Source organism: Suncus etruscus, chromosome 1 (genome assembly GCF_024139225.1).
Source record: "Suncus etruscus isolate mSunEtr1 chromosome 1, mSunEtr1.pri.cur, whole genome shotgun sequence".
In the NCBI taxonomy this organism is placed as follows: Eukaryota; Metazoa; Chordata; class Mammalia; order Eulipotyphla; family Soricidae; genus Suncus; species Suncus etruscus.
This window is the reverse complement of record NC_064848.1, coordinates 117,266,726-117,288,685: the sequence shown is the minus strand read 5'-3', so window position 1 is coordinate 117,288,685 and position 21,960 is coordinate 117,266,726. Positions and strand designations below refer to the sequence as shown.

General features: G+C 41.6%; 1 protein-coding gene across 24 annotated transcripts in view; it reads left to right on the top strand.

Moving 5' to 3' along the window:
- The first annotated feature begins 200 nt into the window (after positions 1 to 200).
- NRCAM (neuronal cell adhesion molecule) overlaps positions 201 to 21,960 on the top strand; it is a 303,075-nt gene continuing 281,315 nt past the window's right edge. For 17 of the 24 annotated variants that reach the window (XM_049783088.1, XM_049783072.1, XM_049783054.1 and 14 more), the window contains exon 1: positions 202 to 355. The gene's annotated coding sequence lies outside the window, so the exon portion shown is untranslated. Of the gene's footprint in view, positions 356 to 21,960 lie in introns of all 24 variants that reach the window. The other 7 variants (XM_049782984.1, XM_049782960.1, XM_049782955.1 and 4 more) reach the window with 1 other exon arrangement.

The following is a 21,960-nucleotide window of genomic DNA, read 5'->3' as shown; positions in this document are numbered from 1 at the left end:
CGAGGCGAGGCGAGGCGGGGACGCCGGGAGGGAGCCTCGGTGCGGGGCGGAGGGGCGGGCGGGCAGGGCCGGCAGAGCAGAGCGATCCGGGAGGCGGACGAGCGAGACGAGACGCAGGGCGGGCGCAGAGCCGGGGGCGCGCGCGGCGCGGGGCCAGCTTCACTTCGCCTGGGTCGCGGAGGGCGGACGCGCGCCGCAGCCGCAGCCGGAGCCGGAGCCGCGCGGGCGGAGGGGACTGCGCAGGGCCCGCCTGGCCGGGGCTGACACCCGCTCCTTCGCCGTCCAGCACCCCAGGGACCTCGGGGCTCCCGGGCTGCCCTCCCGGAGCACCGGTGGGCGCGGCCGGAGCGAGAAGGTGAGTAGCTCGGGGAGCGCCCGGCGGGGGCCGGTCCAGCTCCAGTGGCTGTGGAGGGTGCGGGGTGCTGGCTGGGACCCCGGCCTGGGCTTCGGCTGGGCGCGCTTCCCACTGGCAGCGCCGTGCCAGCTGCTTCTCCCGGCGGTCGCGGCGGCGCGGAACTGGAACCGAGTCTCTGGGTCCCCCCTCCCGCCCCAGGCCACCTCCAGAAGGGGGACAGGCACCCGCCGGGGGAGAGCCCCGCGGAACGACCGTGGCTCCGCGCCCCTCCTTGCCATCTGCCGGCAACTTCTCCTCCGCGCCCCCGCATCCTCGCAAGCCCCGGTTGGCTCTCCTGGAGGGTGCTCGGCGGGCAGCGGGACCGGGAGAGGCTGCTACTCGGTCGGGGCCGCTACCCGGCGTCCGGGGCTGCTGGGGGACCGCGGACCGCGGGGTGTCACGCCGCATGCCGGCGGGGCGGGGAGAGCAGGTGCGGGAGCGCACGGGCGAGGGCGCGTTCGGGTCCCGGCGGACACCTCTGGGCGTGGGCTTTGTTCGCGGGCGCTTCCTTCCTTCCTTCTTTCCTTCCTCCCTTCCTTCCTCCCTCCTTCCACCTGCGCCGAGCGCCCGCCGGTTCCCGCAGCCAAGCGCAAAGCCGCTCTGCCGGAGCCGGGCGGGCAGAGAAGTCGCGGCGCAGAGAAGTCGGGGCGGGGATCTAGAAAGACACACGGAAGGCGGCTCGGGGGAGAAGGGAGCGGTCGTTGCCGGAGGCTTTGTGGGCCCTACAGGTGCGGAGCCAGGGGTGATGCGTGTTGGGGATTGGAGAATGCCCGGGTCCCTCCCAGCCGCCTCGCCCGGCGGGGCTTGGGGTGGACCCCGCATTCCCGCTTCCCGGCGCCGGCTCCTAACGGTAGCATCTGTCTGGCACCGGCCTCGCCCGGGTTAAGCGGAGCCGGGAAGGACTGCGGGCGCGGGAGCAGAGCCGCAGCGGGCAGCGCCATCCGTGCGGTGCGCAGTCCCCGGCCCGCTCCACGCCGCGCTGGGGCGAAGGTCTCCCGCCTCGCAGGGCTTCAGCCTTTTTCAGCCCGCTTTCAAAAAGGAGGAGCTGATCTGCTGAGAGCGGGACTTGTCATTGCAGCCAACGCAGGACTTGTCCTTGCACCTTGCACAGCAGCCGCTGGAAGGAAGGAAGGGTCCTCGGGGCTGGCGGCTGCGGAACAGGCCGACCTCCTCTTCCTTCCCGCTTGCCTCCTCTCCAGCCCGGCCCTCTGCTCCAGACGGCAGCGAGTCCTCCCTCTAGCACACCCGGGACTCACTCGCAGCTGCTAGCACCGGGGTGGGGAGGGCGCCGACCGGTGGTAGTCTTTTCCAGCCCACCTCGCTCTTGCCTTTCATTCATTCATTCATTCATTTATGTATGTATTTATTTATTTAGTTCCTTCTAGAGCACAGGCTACATCAGGCGCCGCACTGTCTGTGCTTGGAGGAAAATGTTCTTTCCTCTAAGCCCCTCCAGGCTCAAGCACCGAGGTGCAGGTCTTCGCTTCCTTGAGCAAGGCCATTGCCCGCAAAGATGCGGGCGAGTTGAATGGGGACGGATGGAGGCCTTGGTTCTGCACCCGGAGCTCCCCCTGGGGCTGTCCTAGGAAGGAACAGGGTGATCAGGGAGTAGAAACCTACTAACCTTGTGTGGGATTGTCTGTTTCAAGCTAACTAGGCCCTGTTATTATAATATTGTAATATCGTAATAGTAGCTCAGGAGAGAGAGAGAGAGAGAGAGAGAGAGAGAGAGAGAGAGAGAGAGAGAGAGAGAGAGAGAGAGAGAGAGAGAGAGAGAGAGAGAGAGAGAGACCTTCGGGGAAGGACTGGCATGGATTAAGGCAATTGGTTGTTTTCTACTTTAATGATAATGATAGTCAACATTTTCTTTTGAGAGAGCTTCAGATGTGCGGGCATGTGTCGTTTGTTCCTGTTGTGTAGGTACATGTACCATCTCGTTTAATTTCCCGCATAACCTAGTTCTAAAACTGGTGATTATGTTTCTATATATGATATACACTATACACTAAAGGACACCTATAGAATGGTACTTCAACTAAGAATAATAAGGTTAGGAGGTGGAGACTTTAACTTGAGTAACTTTTCCTAGGTGCCTCCTAAGAAGTGGGATTAACTTTTCTATCCCTCTATGTTCCATCCAAGACTATAAAAATGGTGGAGTCTGATGAGTTCTGGAAAGCCCCAAAACCACCCAGTGTTCAAAATCAAGGCCATATTATAAACCCATTTAATTCTGACCCCTGCAGACCTCACAGTAGCAGGCAATATTGTAATTCAGTGAATTGTATTGTGGAATAGCCTTTTATTGCCCTGTATTGCCCTTGAATTCCTTTACATGTTCCTTTATTCCTATTAGCTTTTAAGTGCATGGCAGCTGTTAACCCACAATCTAACCAATTACAATTACTGTGCTGTTCTGACTGACCAGAGCCCACTGCTACACAGAGAACCTGAGAGGTTCCTGGCACATCATGGATATGATTTTTTTTTTTTTTTTTTTTTTTTTTTTTTTTTAAAGAAAAGGCAAACGTTTCTATTTGGCAGATGCTTCAGTTTCAGGATTTGGCCCACAATCTCCTTTATAGACTCCTTTGACTGCAGAAGTTTTACTCCTCAAATTGGAGGGTCAGTTTGAATAGGACTCTCACATTAAATCTTAGGCAATCATGTGATAATCTAAATATATAAGACTGTGTGCTGCCTTTACAAGAGTGCTGCATGTTAAGTAGTAAAAACAAGAAGTTGAGGAAAAGTTAAATCAGTTATTCCTAGATTGCCTTTTAGAATCACTAATTAACTGGCTAATTGAAAAAAAAATAGGATTCTTTTTTTTTTTTTTTTTTATTCTTAATTCCACTGATTCACGGTCTTTCAACCTGCTTTTTTGTTGTTTTTGGGTCAGCACACAGGATTTCTCCTGGCAGGCTTGGAGGACCATTTGGGATGCTGGGAATCAAACCCCAGTCCATCCCAGATTGACCGAATACAATCCTACCTGCTGTGCTGTATCAGTCAGGCCCTGACTTTCTGTTTTATTTACAGGGAAGTTAATAAACATGTCACAAGGTCCAGGAATCTTAAATGAGAAAGAAAACACTATAGCTAAACCTTTGGATTTAAATTAGTACAATGGACTTCAGAGTGATTACTCACCTTTCTAATGCAGAGTTGTGATGAGATCTTTGAACAGTAGGTCAGAGACCTTACACCACCTCATTTTGTTCTTGAAGCAGTGATAATAGATGAAAGTTATCTTTGGAAGTGGTGCTTCCTGTGAGGCTTATGTGACAATGACAAAGGTGTGTTAATGTCTTGAGGCTCAAATAATAGGGTTCTAAAAATGTCTATACCCAGGGCTTAAGAAATCAATTAAGAGTGGCCTGAGCAATAGCACAGTGGGTAGAGCATTTGCTTTACATGTGGCTAACCCAGGACCAACCTGAGTCTGATGCCCTGAATCCCATATGGTCCCCTGAGCCTGCCAGGAACGATGTCTGAGTGCAGAGCCAGGAGTAAACCTTGAGTGCCGTTGAGTGTGGCCCAAAAATCAATTAAGAAGTTTCTTTTGACTATAACTTAATTGCAGGTATTGTGCATGATCAAAGAAATTACTTAATGAGATCCCATAAGAAACTTTCAAGTAGAGGTACTTTGATTGATGCATGGATGTTTGCTGAGTTCATGGCTTACTGTTCTCAGAACTGAGGATGGAGTGATGAGAAAAAGTAAGAATTCCTGACTCTTGAGAACACTTCTAATAATCTATGATGACACACTTCGGCACTCAAGAATTTCTTTTTACACATATCATAAATATGCAGCTTTATGAACTTTCACAAACTAAAAACACTCAGTTTTCAGTGCTTAAAAGAAGAACATCTAAGAAAGCCCTCTTGTAACTCCTCCTATCACTGCTTTCCCACTGTGGTAAGCCACTGAGGTACCTATTCTTTAACCTTGGTCTTCTCACCACGAAACCACAAGGTCTTTATCTCAGCTTTGATAGTCCTAACAACAGTAGGTAGGGTGACGGACTTGTCTGTAGACAACCCGGGTTAGATCCCTGACATCCCATAAGGTCTATGGAGTCTGCCAAGAGTGGATCCTGGGAACAGACTCAAGAGTAGCCTCCTAGTACTACCAGGTGTAACTCCCACTCATAAAATCTTCCCAGCATATCATAGATTGGTGACTTAAAGAATAAATGTTCATTTTCTAACAGTTCTAAAGACTAAAAACCCAAAATCAGAGCACTAGGCTAGTTGGATTTTGATTCATTCTCTTCTTGTCTTGAAGAGAGCCATCTTCTACATCTGTGCTCATTTATTCTCTCCTCTGCATGCCTGTGCATGTTTCTGGGCTACACACAGTGACACTCAGGGGTTACTCCTGGCTATGCACTCAGAAATTGCCCCTGGCTTGGGGGAACCATATGGAAGCCAGGCGATTGAACCACAGTTCCTTCTAGATTAGCGTGTGCAAGGCAAATGCCCTACCACTTGTGCCAGTGCTCTGGCTCCCTCATTAAAATATTAATGAGAATGTGCTGGGGATGAAGGACAAGAGAGATTTTTTTTTTGAGCCACTCCAAGAGAGATGCTGGGGATGATGAAGGACAGGGACATCTACTCCCACTTAATTCTCTGAGAATACTCCCAGCAGTGTTCCAGGGACAATGAAGTACTAGGGATCAAACCCAGGCCTTCCTCATGCAGAGCATGCATTTATTCTGTTGAGCTCTCTCTTTGGCCTCAGATTAATATAATATAATATAATATAATATAATATAATATAATATAATATAATATAATATAATGTAATATAATGTAATATAATGTAATATTATATATCATAATATAATATAATATAATAATATGATAAACATCAAAGTTATACATGATATAATAGGATATATTTATACCATATAATTAATAATTAATATTCATTACACAAATTATTAGTGATTAATATTATGTTATAAAATATCATGTTATGTTATGTTATATATTATCTGGGGAATGCCATGCCCTCTTTGCTTATCACTCTGGTCCCCCATATTATATATATGTGTCCTGCTTTGGCTCTATGCTCAGAAATCACTCCTGGCAGGTTCAGGGGACCATATGGGATACCAGGATTTGAACACCAACCTTCTGCATGCAAGACAAATGGCCTTACCCTCCATGCCATTTCTCCAGCCCCTCCCATATGATATTTTTACTTAGATTATAGAGTTTTATCTAAATTAGTCCCTGGGATGCTGTGTGTGTTTGTGTCCAAAAGTTGTACCAGGCCAACTGTCAATTGCTGAGATGATTTGAAGATGATTACCTAACTCCATTTAGATATTCTTTGAATTTCTACTCCCCACCTAAAGGACTTTGAATCTTCCTGTCCAGTGAGGACTGAGTTGATGCTAAGGATTTTTCTGGCATTGGCAAGAATCCAGAGGCTTATCTATTTAACTTTTTGTCTTCCCAGTGAAATTAAAAGCCCAGTCATTTTAAAAGTCTTTAATTGCTTCAGAAGCTCAAGTTTCTAAGAATATGAAAACATGCCAAGGCCTTGAACAATAGTTAGTGTGGTAGGACTCTTGCTTTTGCATGTTGTTGACCTTGGGTTTGATCCTGACGCATCACATAAGATCTCCCCCAAACACTACCAAGAAGTAATATCCTAAACTTAGAGCTAGGAGTAAGCTCTGAGCCTTGCCAGATATGTCCCCTAAACAACAATGTCAATGAAGAAAATGTGCCCAAATAAGCTGATGAATATTCATCTTTTTGTTGCAAATGTGGAGAGAGAAGTATGGTGATAGGTTCTGTCTCATGTTTTAGTAGCTAAAGTTTTTTAATATCAGGTTATTGTTCTGTTTAATAAAAATTATTATTGTTATTTGTTTTATTTTGGGAGCATATTTGGCACTATACTCTTTACTTACTCTTGCATCCCTTGGGGAGCTCAAAGGAGCTGGGGATCGGACCTGGGTCATCCACATGCAAGGAAGAACCTTACCCACTTCTTCTATTTCTTTTTTTTTTTTTGAGGCCTATTGTATATTTTTCTTTATATATATGATATATATTTTATTTAAATACCTGATTACATACATGATTGTGTGTGTGGGTTTCAGTCATGTAAAGAACCACTACCCATCACCAGTGCAACATTCCCATCACCAATGTCCCCAAATTCTCCCTCCTCCCCACCTGACCCCCGCCTATACTCTAGACAGGCTTTCCATTTCCACTCATACATTCTCATTATTAGGACAGGTTTCAACATGTAGTTATTTCTCTAACTAAACTTATCACTCTTTTGTGGTGAGCTTCCTGAGGTGAGCTGTGACTTCCAGCTCTTTTTTTGTCTGAAAATTATTATTGCAAGAATGTCTTTCATTTTTCTTAAAACCCATAGATGAGTGCCACTCTTCTATTTCTCCAGTTCCTTTTGTAGTATTTTAAAATAATCATTGATTTATTTTCAGGTTATGGGAACATATTCAAGTATTCTGAGAACCATGTGCTGCCTGGGATTGAACTGGATGGGTGCTACATGGAATGCAAGTGTCTTAACCCTTGCTCTGTGTCTTTGGCCCATATTTAAGAAACTTTTAATAGGAGCCACAGTCAGCAGTTCTGGGAGCCAGAACTGTGTCCAGGAGCCTCTCCAAACTAAAAGTGTGAAACTGATGGTTTAGTGTTGCAATGAAGCTCATGCCTTGAGGTGCTTGAGGGCTACCATACCTCCATGTTTAGAGGGTCATGCTGTGTCTGGGACAAACTCAAGACCTTGCACATGCCAGCATGTATTTTTTTTGAGCCCCATAGGGGAGCAAACACTTACAGAAAATGCCATGGTATTGCTAAATTTTATTATGATATTAATACTAAAATTATATTATTTAGTAATGTTAAAATTAAATATTGTTCTGAAACTGCTATCTGTAGAATAGTTTTTTATCTCAAGCTGAATCTCTATACTCATTAGACATGACTTCCTCTGCAAACTTATTCTGCTTTCTATCTCTATAACTTTGACTAAGCCATGTATTTCATAGGAGTGTAATCATATAATATGTTGTCCTTTTTTTTGGTTTCTTTTTATTTACTTAATAAAATGCTTTTAAGTCTCATTCATGTGTGAGAATTGCTTTCTTTAAAAACATAAATAATAGGGGCTGGGTGGTGGCGCTGGAGGTAAGGTGCCTGCCTTGCCTGTGCTAGCCTAGGACGGACCGCGGTTCGATCCCCCCGGCGTCCCATATGGTCCCCCAAGAAGCCAGGAGCAACTTCTGAGCACATAGCCAGGAGTAACCCCTGAGCGTCCAGGGTGTGGCCCCCCCCCAAAAAACAAAAAAAAACATAAATAATAATCCATTGCATATATGTACTGTGTTAATAATGTATCTGTTAATAACAATTGAACTTCTATTTTTTGGCTATTATGAGTAGTGCCTTTATGGTCATGTTTGTACAAATATATTTTCAAGTTACTGCTTTCAGTTATTTTGGGTACATATCCAGAAACATGATTACTGGGTCACATGGAAATTTTACTTAGTAGATTTTTTTTTTGGGGGGGGCACACCTATTTGATGCTCAGGGGATACTCTTGGCTAAGCGCTCAGAAATTGCCCCTGGCTTGGAGGGACCATATGGGACGCCAGGGGATCAAAACGCAGTCCTTCCTTGGCTAGCACTTGCAAGGCAGACACCGTACTTCTAGCACCACCTTACCGGCCCCTACTTAGTAGATTTTGTAGAATCATAATATTGTTTTTCTTAGAAGTTGTGCTATTTACAGTCTGACCAAAAATGCATAAAGATTTTGATTTCTCTGCATCATTCTCTAATTATTTTCTGTTTCCTTGATAATATCTGAATTGGGGCCATACCTGGTGATGGTCAGGACTTATTCTGGGTCTACACTCCTAGTGGAACTCAGGGGGACTATATGTGATGCCAAGGGTTGAGCCCAGGTAGACTGCATACAAGGCTAACACCCTACTCTGTACTATTGCTCTGTCCCTAGATATTACTTTAAAGTTATAAATTACTAGACTATTTATTAACAAATCATTCATGGTGTTTTCAGCTTTACTAGTTTAACTATCTTTGCAGTGCTACAGTCCAATCCATGTTTACAGCATGTGGTTCAATCTACATATAAAGTTTTATATATATGCATATATATACATATAACTATATGCATGTTACCTCTGACCCACACTCCGACATTTGGTTTAACTTTTATTAATTAGGAGATGCATAGTTTCTAAAAGTTATTAACACACATATTTTGAAAAATAAGAAAGAGATCTTGTGGATATGTGTGTCATAGGAAACCCTGTATAAATCAGTATTGGTGACATCCACTCACTGTTAACAGAAATTGAATTAGATTTTGTATATCTTTTGTACACTTGTAACTAAGTGATTTTGTTATGAGGATAGGTTGAATTTTTTTTATTTTACTGGGAAAAATGGAAAATATTATTTTAACTCAGATCTAGCAGATTTCCCTCCAGTCTATGAACAGAAAGAGAGAGAGATCCCATGTTGACCATTCAAGGGTATGTTGGAGTTGTCAATTACAAGTCTGCATCAGGCATTTTTTCTGACATTGAATCGTTAAAAATGACAGCATAAAACCCTCACCGCCCAATTATAATTGCTTAGCTGACTTAATAAATAAAATGTGGTGTCAATTTAATTGACCTATTTTACTGACTACAGGATTAGAATTTCAAATTAGAAAAAGGTAATCTTAAACTTTTTGATGGAGGGTTCCCTCATGTGGCCAAACTAGTGAATATAAGAAATGCCAGTGGTAAAAAGAATAAGTCTTATCATCTATTACATCTGCTGTCCAGATGACTTACTCAGTTTTAAAATAGGAATGACTAATCTTCTCTTCTGTGTCCTCTATTTTCTTTCCATATTGCTCCTTATTAAAACATCCTTTAATACATTCGGGAATGAGAATGGTGGTATCAGTCAAAAATGGCTCTTCAAACATTTTTTTTTTTTTATTAAAGATGATAGGAAAGGCTGGGTAGGATATTTTGAATGTTATTAAAATATATTCAAATTTTATGATTTACATGGAATATTGGTTCAAAGCCCTCTGTAACCAGAAAAAAATATTCCCAGGGCAATCTGAGGGAATCCTGTAGGAGGTCTCCCACTATGTAATATGCAATGAATTTGATTTATCTTTCTCAAGTGGGCTGAGAGCATTCAAAAAATTCAGTATATGTATTCAGTATGTAGTGATCTTTTTCTTCAAATTTATACTTTAAAGCTAATTTTATGCCTCTTTTAGATGCTGTTGGCATTTGAATAGTATGGTTTACGGCACACATTTTTGACAAGCATTACAAACCCATGTTAAACACTATTCACAGTTTCTCTCTCAAGGGAAAGGGAAAGGAAAAGTACTAATCTTCCAGTAATAATGCCTTAAGGTGAAAATGGACTGCCAAAAGAGTTTCATCCCGAAGGTTTTTGGTCTTTAAGGAAAGATGGCTAGTATGCTGCCTGCCTTCCAAAGCCTAGTGAGGCTTTCAGTCCCTCACCTCAATAGAGAGCTGAGAGGACAAAGTGAACAAAGGAAGCCTGTTTTGCCTGCCCCACTTGCTGGGCTGTTGTCTTGGCCCTTTTCAGTGAAGGAGGGAGGGGGAGCTGGGTCAAAGTTGAAGAATACTGAAAAGGAATTCAAGCTTCATGTCGAAATTTGAATTATAGCTTCAGTTGGAGTGCCGAATAGATTAGTTTGAATTGAAAATTTTTTAATTCTGTGGAAGCTTAAGTGACAGATGGTGTTGGAACAAGAGATGTGGAGCTGGATGGTGCACGGAAATGTTGCATGTCCAAATGAGGTAAACATCTAGTTAACTGATGAAAGTTTAAAACTGTAGGAAGTGCAGTCTGATGCTGTATGTCACAGGAAGACATTGGAGTGTATGAATTAAGGGGAGGCCCCTTCGTCTGGCATATACTCAGTGTACTGTCCCCCCCTAATTGCATTGCAAATATTCTTCTCACTGTTCTATTGCTTTTCCCTGTCCCCTCCCCCTCAACCCAGTATCTAGTTGAATACATACAGACATACTCAACAATTTTATGGTAAAATCTCATTACAGTATTTTTGTATTGATCGAACCTTGTTTTGATTATGACAAGATAGATTGCTTCTAACTATGAAGTGTCGATGCTAAAGGACACTCACCAATGTCTTTTTCCCCCAGCTAAGTATATTTGTAAAGAGACTGCAGCTTTCTACCTCAAGTGGGAGTCTCTTACTATTATTTATTATTTGTGCTATTGAAGTTTTTTATGGGGCACATGGTTTCCATTTCGTTTTGTAGACTGTATCTGATTTAAGACATTTCAGAAGGAGAAGGTAGCTACGTGTGTATCTAGAATAACAAAAACAGCTACTGAGAAACGGGGTTACTAAAATGTCAATGAAGCAAAAAAATAATTTGAGGTAATATGAATGCTTCTTGGTAGTCTCTAAAACTACAATTTGAATTATTTTGCTTTTGATATTTTTGCCCATTTGAATAAACTGATAACATGGTTTATGGAGACTCATATGTATATACAAAAGTCATTTTGCATAAAAACTTATACAGTCAAATGAATATTTCTGCTTATAGGAAATGAACATCATCATGGATGTAGTCAAAAAATAGTTTCAAAATAAAAATTAGAAATAGGAATCCTAAAGTATAAATTCAAAGATACTACTATAATAAATGAAGTAACTTCAGAATTGATTTTATTAACTTATATTGCAATTCATAATTTACATATATTATATAGAATTTTAGTGTATCACCAATTTTATGGAACTTACATTTTAATAGCTGAAGTAGGGTTTTTACAACTCCTTGACTGTGCTTCTAGTAAGAGTTCCCTTGTTGCAAAATTTTAGTGAAAGGTAAATATATCAAAGGTTTATTGCTGTCTTAGAACTATGAAGGGATTCTTTAAACAGCAGGGAGAGAGAGTCCATGGTCACATTCATTTGCTGGGCCTGGCATTAAAAAATTAGAGATGAGGAATTGTGAAGAATTTGGTGGAGGGAAAGCTCCTGTGGATAATAATAATTGTGGATAATAAACATCCTTGAGGAGTGTCCTAGGGGCAGGAGTGAGAAATTTTAAATGAGAGAGTGTAGAGCACAGGTACAGATAATAGTAAAATTGGAAAGGAAAGAAAAGGAAAGAAAAAAGAGAGAGGGGACAAATAAAATGTGTTTGTCTAACGAAGAATAATTTGCCTTTATTTTCTCTCTTTCTTTTTTTTATTGGTGGGTCCTCCCAAGCTGTGCAGGAAGCTGGGAGGTTGGGCATGGCTCCTCCCAGCAATTCTTGGCTGACCAGGCAGTGGCCAATACAAGGGCCTGATGATGTAGTGCTACTGAGATTACCTGCCACTTCAGTAGTGCTCTGTGACCTCCAGGGTTACACCCAGCTGTGATTAGAGAACCATGTACTACTGGGAATTAAACTGCAGTCCTCTATATTGCAAAGCATATTCCTTAACCTCTATATATTCCCTTTGGCCTTGTTTGTATTTTATAGCATCCAGTAATAAATATTTTAAAGATATTTCATTGTAGCTTTTTAGCTGATGAAGTGACTTGACTACATAAAATAGAAATAACTCGGGCCCGGAAAGATAGCACAGCGGCGTTTGCCTTGCAAGCAGCCGATCCAGAACCTAAGGTGGTTGGTTCGAATCCCGGTGTCCCATATGGTCCCCCATGCCTGCCAGGAGCTATTTCTGAGCAGACAGCCAGGAGTAACCCCTGAGCATTGCTGGGTGTGGCCCAAAAACCAAAAAAAAAAAAAAAAAGAAATAACTCAGTGTGCTGCAAAAATGAATGATAATATATTTTCTCTGAAAAAAAAAATGCACAGAGAAGAATTTGTCACAAGTCAAAGCTAAAATTATTTCTTTTTTTTTTTTTTTTGGTTTTTGGGCCACACCCGGTAACGCTCAGGGGTTACTCCTGGCTATGCGCTCAGAAGTCGCTCCTGGCTTGGGGGACCATATGGGACGCCGGGGGATCGAACCGCGGTCCCTCTCCTAGGCTAGCGCAGGTAAGGCAGGCACCTTACCTCCAGCGCCACCGCCCGGCCCCAAGCTAAAATTATTTCAGCAGAATAGTGAATCTTTTTTATTTATTTATTTATTTGTTTGTTTGTTTGTTTGTTTGTTTGTTTTTTGGGTCACACCCGGCAGCACTCAGGGGCTACTCCTGGCTCTATGCTCAGAAATCGCCCCTGGCAGGCTTGGGGGACCATATGGGATGCCAAGATTAGAACCACCGTCCTTCTGCATGAAAGGCAAACATCTTACCTCCATGTTATCTCCCCCAATCCCAGAATAGTGAATTTTAAAGTCAGGTCATCTCTTGTCTCCAGCAATTTTGTTCACAGTATAAGAAAGTTAAACATAGGGGTCGGTGAGGTGGTGCTAGAGGTAAGGTGTCTGCCTTGCAAACGCTAGCCAAGGAAGGACAGCGGTTCGATCCCCCAGCGTCCCATATGGTCCCCCAAGCCAGGGGCGATTTTTGAGCGCTTAGCCAGGAGTAACCCCTGAGCATCAAACAGGTGTGGCCCGAAAAACTAAAAACCAAAAACCAAAACCAAAAAGTTAAACATAAAATAAATAAATGTGGATGTGATCACAGCAAACACATTTGTCTGTTTTGGGGGGTTTATTTTGTTTGTTTGTTTTGTTTTTATTTATGGGTCACACCTGGCAGTGCTCAGGGGTTACTCCTGGCTCTATGCTCAGAAATCATTCCTGGCAGGCTCAGGGGACCACATGGGATGCTGGGATTCAAAACACCATCCTTCTGCATGCAAGGCTTACCTTCGTGCTATCTCTTCAGCCCCACATTTGTCTATTTTTTTTTTTTTTGGTTTTTGGGCCACACCCGTTTGACACTCAGGAGTTATTCCTGGCTATGTGCTCAGAAATCGCCCCTGGCTTGGGGGGACCATATGGGACGCCGGGGGATCGAACCACGGTCCATCCTATGCTAGCGCTTGCAAGGCAGACACCTTACCTCTAGCGCCACCTTCCCGGCCCCACATTTGTCTATTTTTATCTCAAGAATTCTTTGTCTTTCACGGGACTATATGACTGACTCATGTAGTGTATCAAAGTTCAATTTAGGAACTACTTTTTATAGAAAACTAAGTAGATTTTTCTGTCTGCTGCAAGAGTATAACATAATAGATACCAAGTGAAATTCAAGAAAATAAAGCTAAACCAAAAAAGTCAGTAAGAGGGCTGGAGCCATAGCACAGTGGTAGGGCATTTGCCCAGCATGCGGCTGATCCAGAATGGACCTTGGTTCCATCCCCGGCGTCCCATATGGTCTCTCAAGCCAGGAGCGATTTCTAAGTGCTTAGCCAGGAGTAACCCCTGAATGTCACAATGTGTGGCCCAAAAAGAAAAAAAAAATCAGTAAGGAGATGGACATGTGGTTAAAGAAGAGAAGTTCTTCATTTTATGAAAATAGTTGGTACTTTCTCAAGAAAATATTGAGAGGACAAGCTTTTCATGATAAAAGGAATGTAGAAAATGGATCAGTCACTCAGGTATCCAGGCATTTGGGGGGTCCTTTTTTAGAAGAAGATTCTGTCATTTTTCTTTAGATTTCTGACTGAGAATCTAGCTCAAATTGTTCAACTAGGTGTCTGAGCTCCATTTAAAAAAATCATTTACAATGGTATATGTGCAAGAGTTTGCCTATTTTTTGTTTGTTTTTGAACCATACCCAATGATATTCAGGTATAACTCCTCCTAGTTCTGCACTAAGAAATTATGCCTGGCAGTGCTCAGAGAACCATATGAGATGCCGAGGATTAAACCCAGATTGGTTATCTACCTACTATAACTTTTACTCCATCCCTAAGAGCCTGCATATTTTGATGAGTCAGTGAATGTTGATTAAAATAAAATAATAAAGAAGGCCCTTTAGGATGGAGTCGGATGGAGGTCTATGGTGATGGAGTTTTTTCTCTGCAGACCCAAGCCACGTGGGTTTCTGCAACCCCCAGCCAGCAGGTATCTGTGTTCAGGTAGAGGCGAGTAAATCATTCACAGACAGGTTCCAGGAAATATCATCTTTATTTGCCCTGGCCAGCATTTGTGGCTTATCTCATAACCTTTTACTCTGTATATGTATTCAGCCCTGCATTGTACTTGTCTCTCAGCCATTTCTGCTCCTGCTACCGCTCCATGCCTGCAAAATCCCCTTTTGCTCCTGAGGCCAAACCTTTTATAATCTCCCCAAGAATGGGAGGGTCTTGCAGGTAGTTACACGTAAATCCGGGGTGGAGTCACAAGTGAATACAACAGTGAATGAATACATGAATGAATACATAAATATTGCAAAATATCATTTCGATCTCTTGTTGTAGAAAATGGAGGAATTTTGCCCTTAGCCCTGGATTGCAGATAGAGATGAAGTCTAGGCCATGGTGAATCAACATTCAAAAGCTCATGCTTAGGTTCTGTCTGATGATAATTTGCATGCTGCTTCTAAGTTAGGCAGTGAGCAGGCAGGTAAAATCATTCAATTCAACAAAGTACCATTTTTTTAAATTGCTGCTGTGACCTCCTAAATGACATCTTTGTAACCCAAAGATTTCCTCTGTAATTTTCTACCTTTGCACAAGGCAGATGATTCAGGATTTGCACAGGCTTTCCAGTTCCCTTCACTCTCTGACGCTGGTGCTTGTCATTTCCCTCTGGAAGTCTCTGGGTGGCTGCACATTGATTGAGTTAAGTGCTTTCTGAGATTGCTTTCCACCTTCTGAATTTGAAGAATTCAGAAGTGCAGCACGCAGGATTGAAAAGAAAAGTGAAAGACTAGTGTGTGAAAAAGATTGGAAACACTCAGTTGCAGCTTTAGAAATGGATTGTTTTCTTTCTTTGGTTGGTCATTCAGTACTCCTTGCTGATGTTTTCTTTACAGTCCAAAATGTAAGTTGAGTCACAGCATGGGCCTTTCCTAAATTGTTAGTGGTCCAGAGCAGTGGTGCCATGTTGGAAAGACCTGGAGTTAAGATATGTTTACCTAAGTAAAAATCTGTGTGCAACTAAATGTTGAATTGAATTTCCTTTAGAACCATGTTGGTAGCATGCATCCTGGAAATGACTATATTGATTTTAACAAATGAAGTGTTCTTAATTTGTAGTCTAAAAATTGTTATCATTTTTTTCTAATTTTTGCTATCACACCATGATTTATCGAGTTGTTCATAATACAAGTAATTTCAGGCTTTCAATATTCAAACATTAATACCACCACTAGCGTGATCATTTTTTTCATCAGTGTCCTCAATCTCCCACCCACCAACATAACCTGTCTCCATGCAGGCACAAAGTTACTTATATTGCTTGTTATAGCACAAAGGCAATTAGAATGATCAAAACTTAGATCAATAAGTATCAATTTGAAATGATAGCTATATCTTTCCATGATGTTACTACAGTTAGTATCTATAGTTTTACTGGGCTGTGATTAGTGCTAGTTGAGCCTTCTGTGTTACTGTTAAGACACTGATCTTGGTAGATTTCTATGTAACTTCTATCTTATTTCCTGTAATACTACTCAATTGACACTGCTATAAAATATTGAGATGGCACATAGCCACAAGGTTCAGGATTTTTTTTGTAAATCTAAAACAAATTTGGTGGCTTGGAAGTTTGCTAAGACTAAGTCTCAGAGCTGAGTCCTTTCTCTTGGAGGGTATAGGATGTGGTATTGGGCTGCTGTAGTTCATGCAGAAAGGGTATTCTTCCTCCCCTTCAGCCCCACACCCCCCACTTTCTATGAATGCCACACAAGCCAGGAACAGAATACCTGGGAAGTATCAGCAGCCATCATTTTCTTTTGGAGCTTGGTGGAGGAGGTTACTTGGTGCTCAGGGGTTACTACTGGCTCTGCACCCAGGGATCATTCCTGTTGGTATTCAGGGAATCATATAGGATGCCAGGGATGGAACGTAGTTGTCTATGTGTAAGGAAAACACCCTATTTGCTGTGTTATCGTTCTGGCCCTAGTTTTAGCAAATAATTTTTTTATAAGTTACCTTTGTTACAAATTGCCATTTTTTTTTTTTTTGGTTTTTGGGCCACACCCTGTGCCGCTCAGGGGTTACTCCTGGCTATGCGCTCAGAAGTTGCTCCTGGCTTCTTGGGGGACCATATGGGACACCGGGGGATCGAACCGCGGTCCGTCCTAGGCTAGCACAGGCAAGGCAGGCACCTTACCTCCAGCGCCACCGCCCGGCCCACAAATTGCCATTTTTTTATTTCAAGCCATATTCTATTCATGTGTTTCAAGAGGCCAGCCACTATTTTTGTGGTCAGGTATTATAAATATGTAATTAATTTAAAAAGTCACATAGTCACAGAAAAATTAGTGTGGAAGTTCCTAGAAAAATAAAAAAAATTGAATTACCATGTGATCCTTAATTTCTATTTCTGTGTAAGGAAATAAAAATAGAATGCCAAAGAATAGTGCCTACCTATCATTGCAACATTATTTATAAAAGATACTGAAACAACCTGTTTTTTAACAGATTAATACATAAAGATGCATTATATAAAATATATGTATATACATAATACATTATTATTTATCTATAGAAAGAAGAAATTGGATGACAAGATGGTTCAGAGTCTTTCGTATATTCTTAGCATGCAGGAGCCCCAGTTTTGATGCTTTGTACTACATGATCCCCCAAGTAGCCTTGATCTCTGGGAGTATGTTGTCCCAAGAAAGAAAACTTAAAAACAGGAAGTATTTCTTTGACAATATGGTTAGCATTTGAGGGCATTATGCTAAGTAAAATAAGCTAGAAAAGAAAGACAATATTTATATCTACCACTTATTTTTAGAAATGCATGGGTTTCACCACTTCCACTGAGGGCTGAGGCATTTCTTGGATGAAGGCTCATCTGATGTGCTGGCCTAACTTTGATGCAGACCACCAGGATGACCCATGAGACAAGCACATGCAGAGCATATGATCCACACTTTGTAGCTATCTATATGTGTCTCTTTTATATGAAATAATGCAAAAAACTTAAAAATACAGAAGCCAAAGGTAAAACTGAGACCCCAGAAAAGCCTTCTAGTCTTTGCTATCTTGTTATAGAAACCTATGAAAACCAATTTAGAATTCAGAAATAATGGTTGACTGTTTCTAAATCTGTCCCTTCCCTGCTGCTCTCATTTTTGAAAGTCTGAAAATATAGCCCGTTCACAACTCTATGTTTATATGCCTATGCCTACATATGTGTGTGTGTATCAATATCTATTTTGTGTATCAGGAGACTATGCATGTGCAGATTCATTACTTAGAAAGTCTCATACTTAAGATTAAAAGTACAGAAACAGTGGGAGTAGAAGTTGATAGTTTAATCAGTTGATTACTCTTTTTTGGTTGTAATCAAGTCAGCTCCACTTGGCTGCTTTCTCAAGTGTAAATTGTCATTATTTGGGAACTTCAGGGGGCATATTTCCTTGAAGTCTCTCTGCAGGTGCATTTGCTGTTTGCCCCTTGCCAATGAAAAGGTGTCTTTTGACTTGGAAAATGGTGTGACTGCTCACATTTTCTTATGTAGAATAAATCAAAGGGTTGGATTAGTTTCCAGACAACTTCAGTGTGGCTACTGATTTAATGGGGGTGAGATAAAGGGTGACATTGTAGAGAAATTCTCATTTCACTATAATTAGGAAATGGTACTATCTTTTTAGTATATGAGATTGGGAATGAGCAGGACTTTTTGTTGTTGTCATTTTGAGTTTTGGGCCACACCCATCTGGACTCAGGCTCTGTGCTGAAAATCACTCCTGGCCAGGTAGGGGCACCATATGGGATGCCAGGGATCAAACTCAGGTTAGCCACATGTAAGACAAATACTGTCCCCAGTGTACTATCACTGTGGCGCTTGTTAAGCAGTTTTAATAAACTTGAATATTGTTTAAATAAACAGGGAAATTTAAAATCATTTTATCTGGTCTTTAATGGTGTCTTCCCACTTGGTGTGAATGTCTCCTTTTCATATCTACCAGTGACAGCCTTGGCTGTTTGAGATGGCAAGCTCCAGGACCAATGACCCTCCTATAAATGTTGAATGTATGGTGTTTAATGAGCTGCCACATTCAAAGAAGGGCTCAATTATTTAAAAATAACACCAATGACATGTTTTGGTGGGAAAGTTCTTGGCATGAGTGCCAAGGACTTTATAACTCTAACTGTGTAAAATTGAATTGAGAATGCCATCTTAATCATTTCATTTTTCAACATTTTCTTTGTAGTGATGTTTTCTTCTTGTTATGAATTTGAGTTTATTTATGATCCTGCCAGAAGGGACTAATGAAAACCAAGTAGCATCCAGCAGGGAATAATTTGGAATCCTGGCTGTTCTAATTTTACAGGTCTTTTCTGTATCCTTTTACCATGAAAAGCAATGAAGTGCAAATTGATGGAGTGAAATGTCAAAGCCCCTACACAGAAGCCAATACAGGCAGTGATTGTTTCTAGAAGACTCTCTTCATGTAAAGTCTTAAAATCCTTTCAATATTTACCCTGGAGGACAATTTTGTGAAGATTGTTTGGAATATTTATGGGAAGCATTGTAATATTTGCTGTTGCCAAATTTATTCCCACATGTACAATCGAGGCCCCCATTCCAGTTCAAGGATAAATTACTAGGTCTTGATCCTTTCTATTATTTTGAATTGTTAGCCTAGATTTCTTACATTACATTTTTATTTTTACATCTCTCACACCTTCAACTTTTATTTACCAGACTGAATGCTCCTTGATTCCCATTTTGGACAAGCAGAATTAATCCTGGGGAAACAGTGACTGCCAGAGCAATGAAAATGGGCTAAGGGCTGGCATCATCTCACCTTAGTTTTATCCCTCTTCATTCTTTCTTCAATCTCCTTTATAGTAATGAGTAGAGCCAGTGATGAATATGCATGTGTCACACACCTGTGACTCAGAGATCCTCCATCAAGGAATGACAGAGTATCAGTTACTTGAAATGGATGACTCCTGGCAGCTGCTGTCTGTGACCAACCAGGCTTTCTGCCCTTTACCGACAGCTGCACATCACATCCTGCCATCACACTACCTCGGCCCACCGCCACCAACCAAGGGCAGAATCTGCTGAGCCACAGGCATTACTTCATGCCCTGCAGTCTGCTTCCAAGAAAGTTTATACAAAGACCTTTCTGAGTGTAAGGAGATGAGATCACAATGACAATAACAGCTTTTTACTGTTAATGAGTAAAAAAAAGTCTGTGATTCTGCTTACTCAGTTCTTACTTACCTGATTTATGTTTAATCTTCACAACAACCATTTATGTGAGAGGCCAGGAAATTTTCTGTAAAGAATCAGGTGTAAATGATTTGATTTAGTCAGTCTCTCCCCAAATAGTTCCATATAGTATGTATATAAATAAACATATATGTGTTTTTATTATGATTTTGTTTGTGTGTCATATTTTGCTGATCACAGTTTTATGTCACCATACCTATATTGTAGATAAGACTATTGAGACCCTGCGAGTTTATGTAACTGCACAAACATCATACAGCTGTTAAGAACTTGGGATCTAATCCAGAGTTTGACTCCTATCCCTTAATCTTAACTCCTACGAGCTACTAAGTTTATATTTCTGTGAGTAATTACAGGAATGGCATTTTAGTTACCTCATGTTGTGAGTTACAGATCATGTGTGAGAAGCTTATTTTCTCTAGATAAACTATGTGACAAAGAGGAGACTTAAAGATTTTTCTTTTGCCTTCCTTCCTTCCTTCCTTCCTTCCTTCCTTCCTTCCTTCCTTCCTTCCTTCCTTCCTTCCTTCCTTCCTTCCTCCCTTTCTTCCTTCCTCCCTCCCTTCTTCCCTCCCTCCCTTCTTTCCCTAAGACAAATAAAAAAGAAAAAAGGAAGGAAGGAAGGAAGGAAGGAAGGAAAGAAGGAAGGAAAGGAAAGGAAAGGAAGTAAAGGAAACGAAGGGAGGGAGGGAGGAAGGAAGGAAGGAAGGAAGGAAGGAAGGAAGGAAGGAAGGAAGGAAGGAAGGAAGGAAAGGAAAGAAAGAAGGAAGAAAGAGAAGAAAGATTCCCCTTTGGTTATGTAGATAGTCTCATCTACGACACATTAGGGTGATGCTTCTGTATCCTTGAATAGCTGAATGAAACATTAAAAGTTCTCCAATATTAAGACTACAAAAAAGTATACAGGAGTAGGGGCCAGAGGGATAGCACAGTGGTAGGTTATTTGCCTTGCACACGGCTGACCCAGGACAAATCTGGGTTCAATCCCTCAGCATCCCATATGGTCCTTCAAGCCAGGAGCAATTTTTGAGTTCATAGCCAGGAGTAACCCCTGAGCATCACCAGGTGTGGCCCAGAAACAAACAAAGAAAATATACAGGAGTAACATGCTTGTTTGCATGTGGCCATTCTGGTTCAATCTTAGGCATCATGTCTGATCATTTGAGCATGGCCAGCAGCAATCCCTGAGCAGAGTCAGGTGTAAGTCCTGAGCATCACTGCAGGTGGTCCAAGTATCTCCCTCCACAAAAATGGTTTTCCAAATGACCAAATATCGTTGACAATTTTTATCAACAGGAGTATAAAAACAAATTATGCTAATAAAAATGATAATTGCTTAAAAGTTTATTTCTACATCCATGGGCCATGTGTTATATCAAGTAAGAAAACAAGAAACATTTTTATTTTCACAAAAACAAATCATGCAGGAGCATTTCTTCCATGTTGAAAGTAAAATCTTCAAGTGAAATTTCAGAGAGTTTTTATTTCCCAGGGTAAAGAGCTCCTTTTGTGTTTTATTTCCACGGCAACTGCTAAGTTTTGACTTGAGAACAACTAAACTATAAGATAGCCATCTAGTTGACACTGTTCAGCATCCCCTTGGGGAATTTGCAATGCTTTAGGGTGCTAGGAGAGCACCTCATGTATAATTACACAGGTTTGATGTGTTTTTTTTTTGTACAGAAAGATCTTATTTAAAGAATGAAGGCTCTTGGAGCATGCTAAAGTTAGAAAATACTTAGGTTTCTAGAACAGTTAAGCATACACAAAATACCATGCATGGCCAGACTTCAAAGCCCTTTCTGGAACATCATGAAGAGCTTCAGAATCCACAGTTTCTGATGTTGGAATGAGTGAAATTTTAAGATCTGTGAAACTTGTCAAATGGAGGCTTCATGTGACTAAACATTGTTGCTTGTACTTTGTTTGAGGGGAGCTTAAAATGGAGCCACTCTCTAGTGAAGAAATTAGAGTCTGGAAACTTGTTGGGAGGTAACCTTACTCTTTTTGGAAATCTCAAGTCTTTGAATTCATTACTAAGAAGTCTAACAAAGGGATTCAGCTAGTGGAAAAGTTGACTGCTGTGTGCCTGTAATGTGGTGACTATGAGTTAATTAGTGTATCAAATTATAAAGGGTTTGATTGATAAATGTGGAATACTTTTTT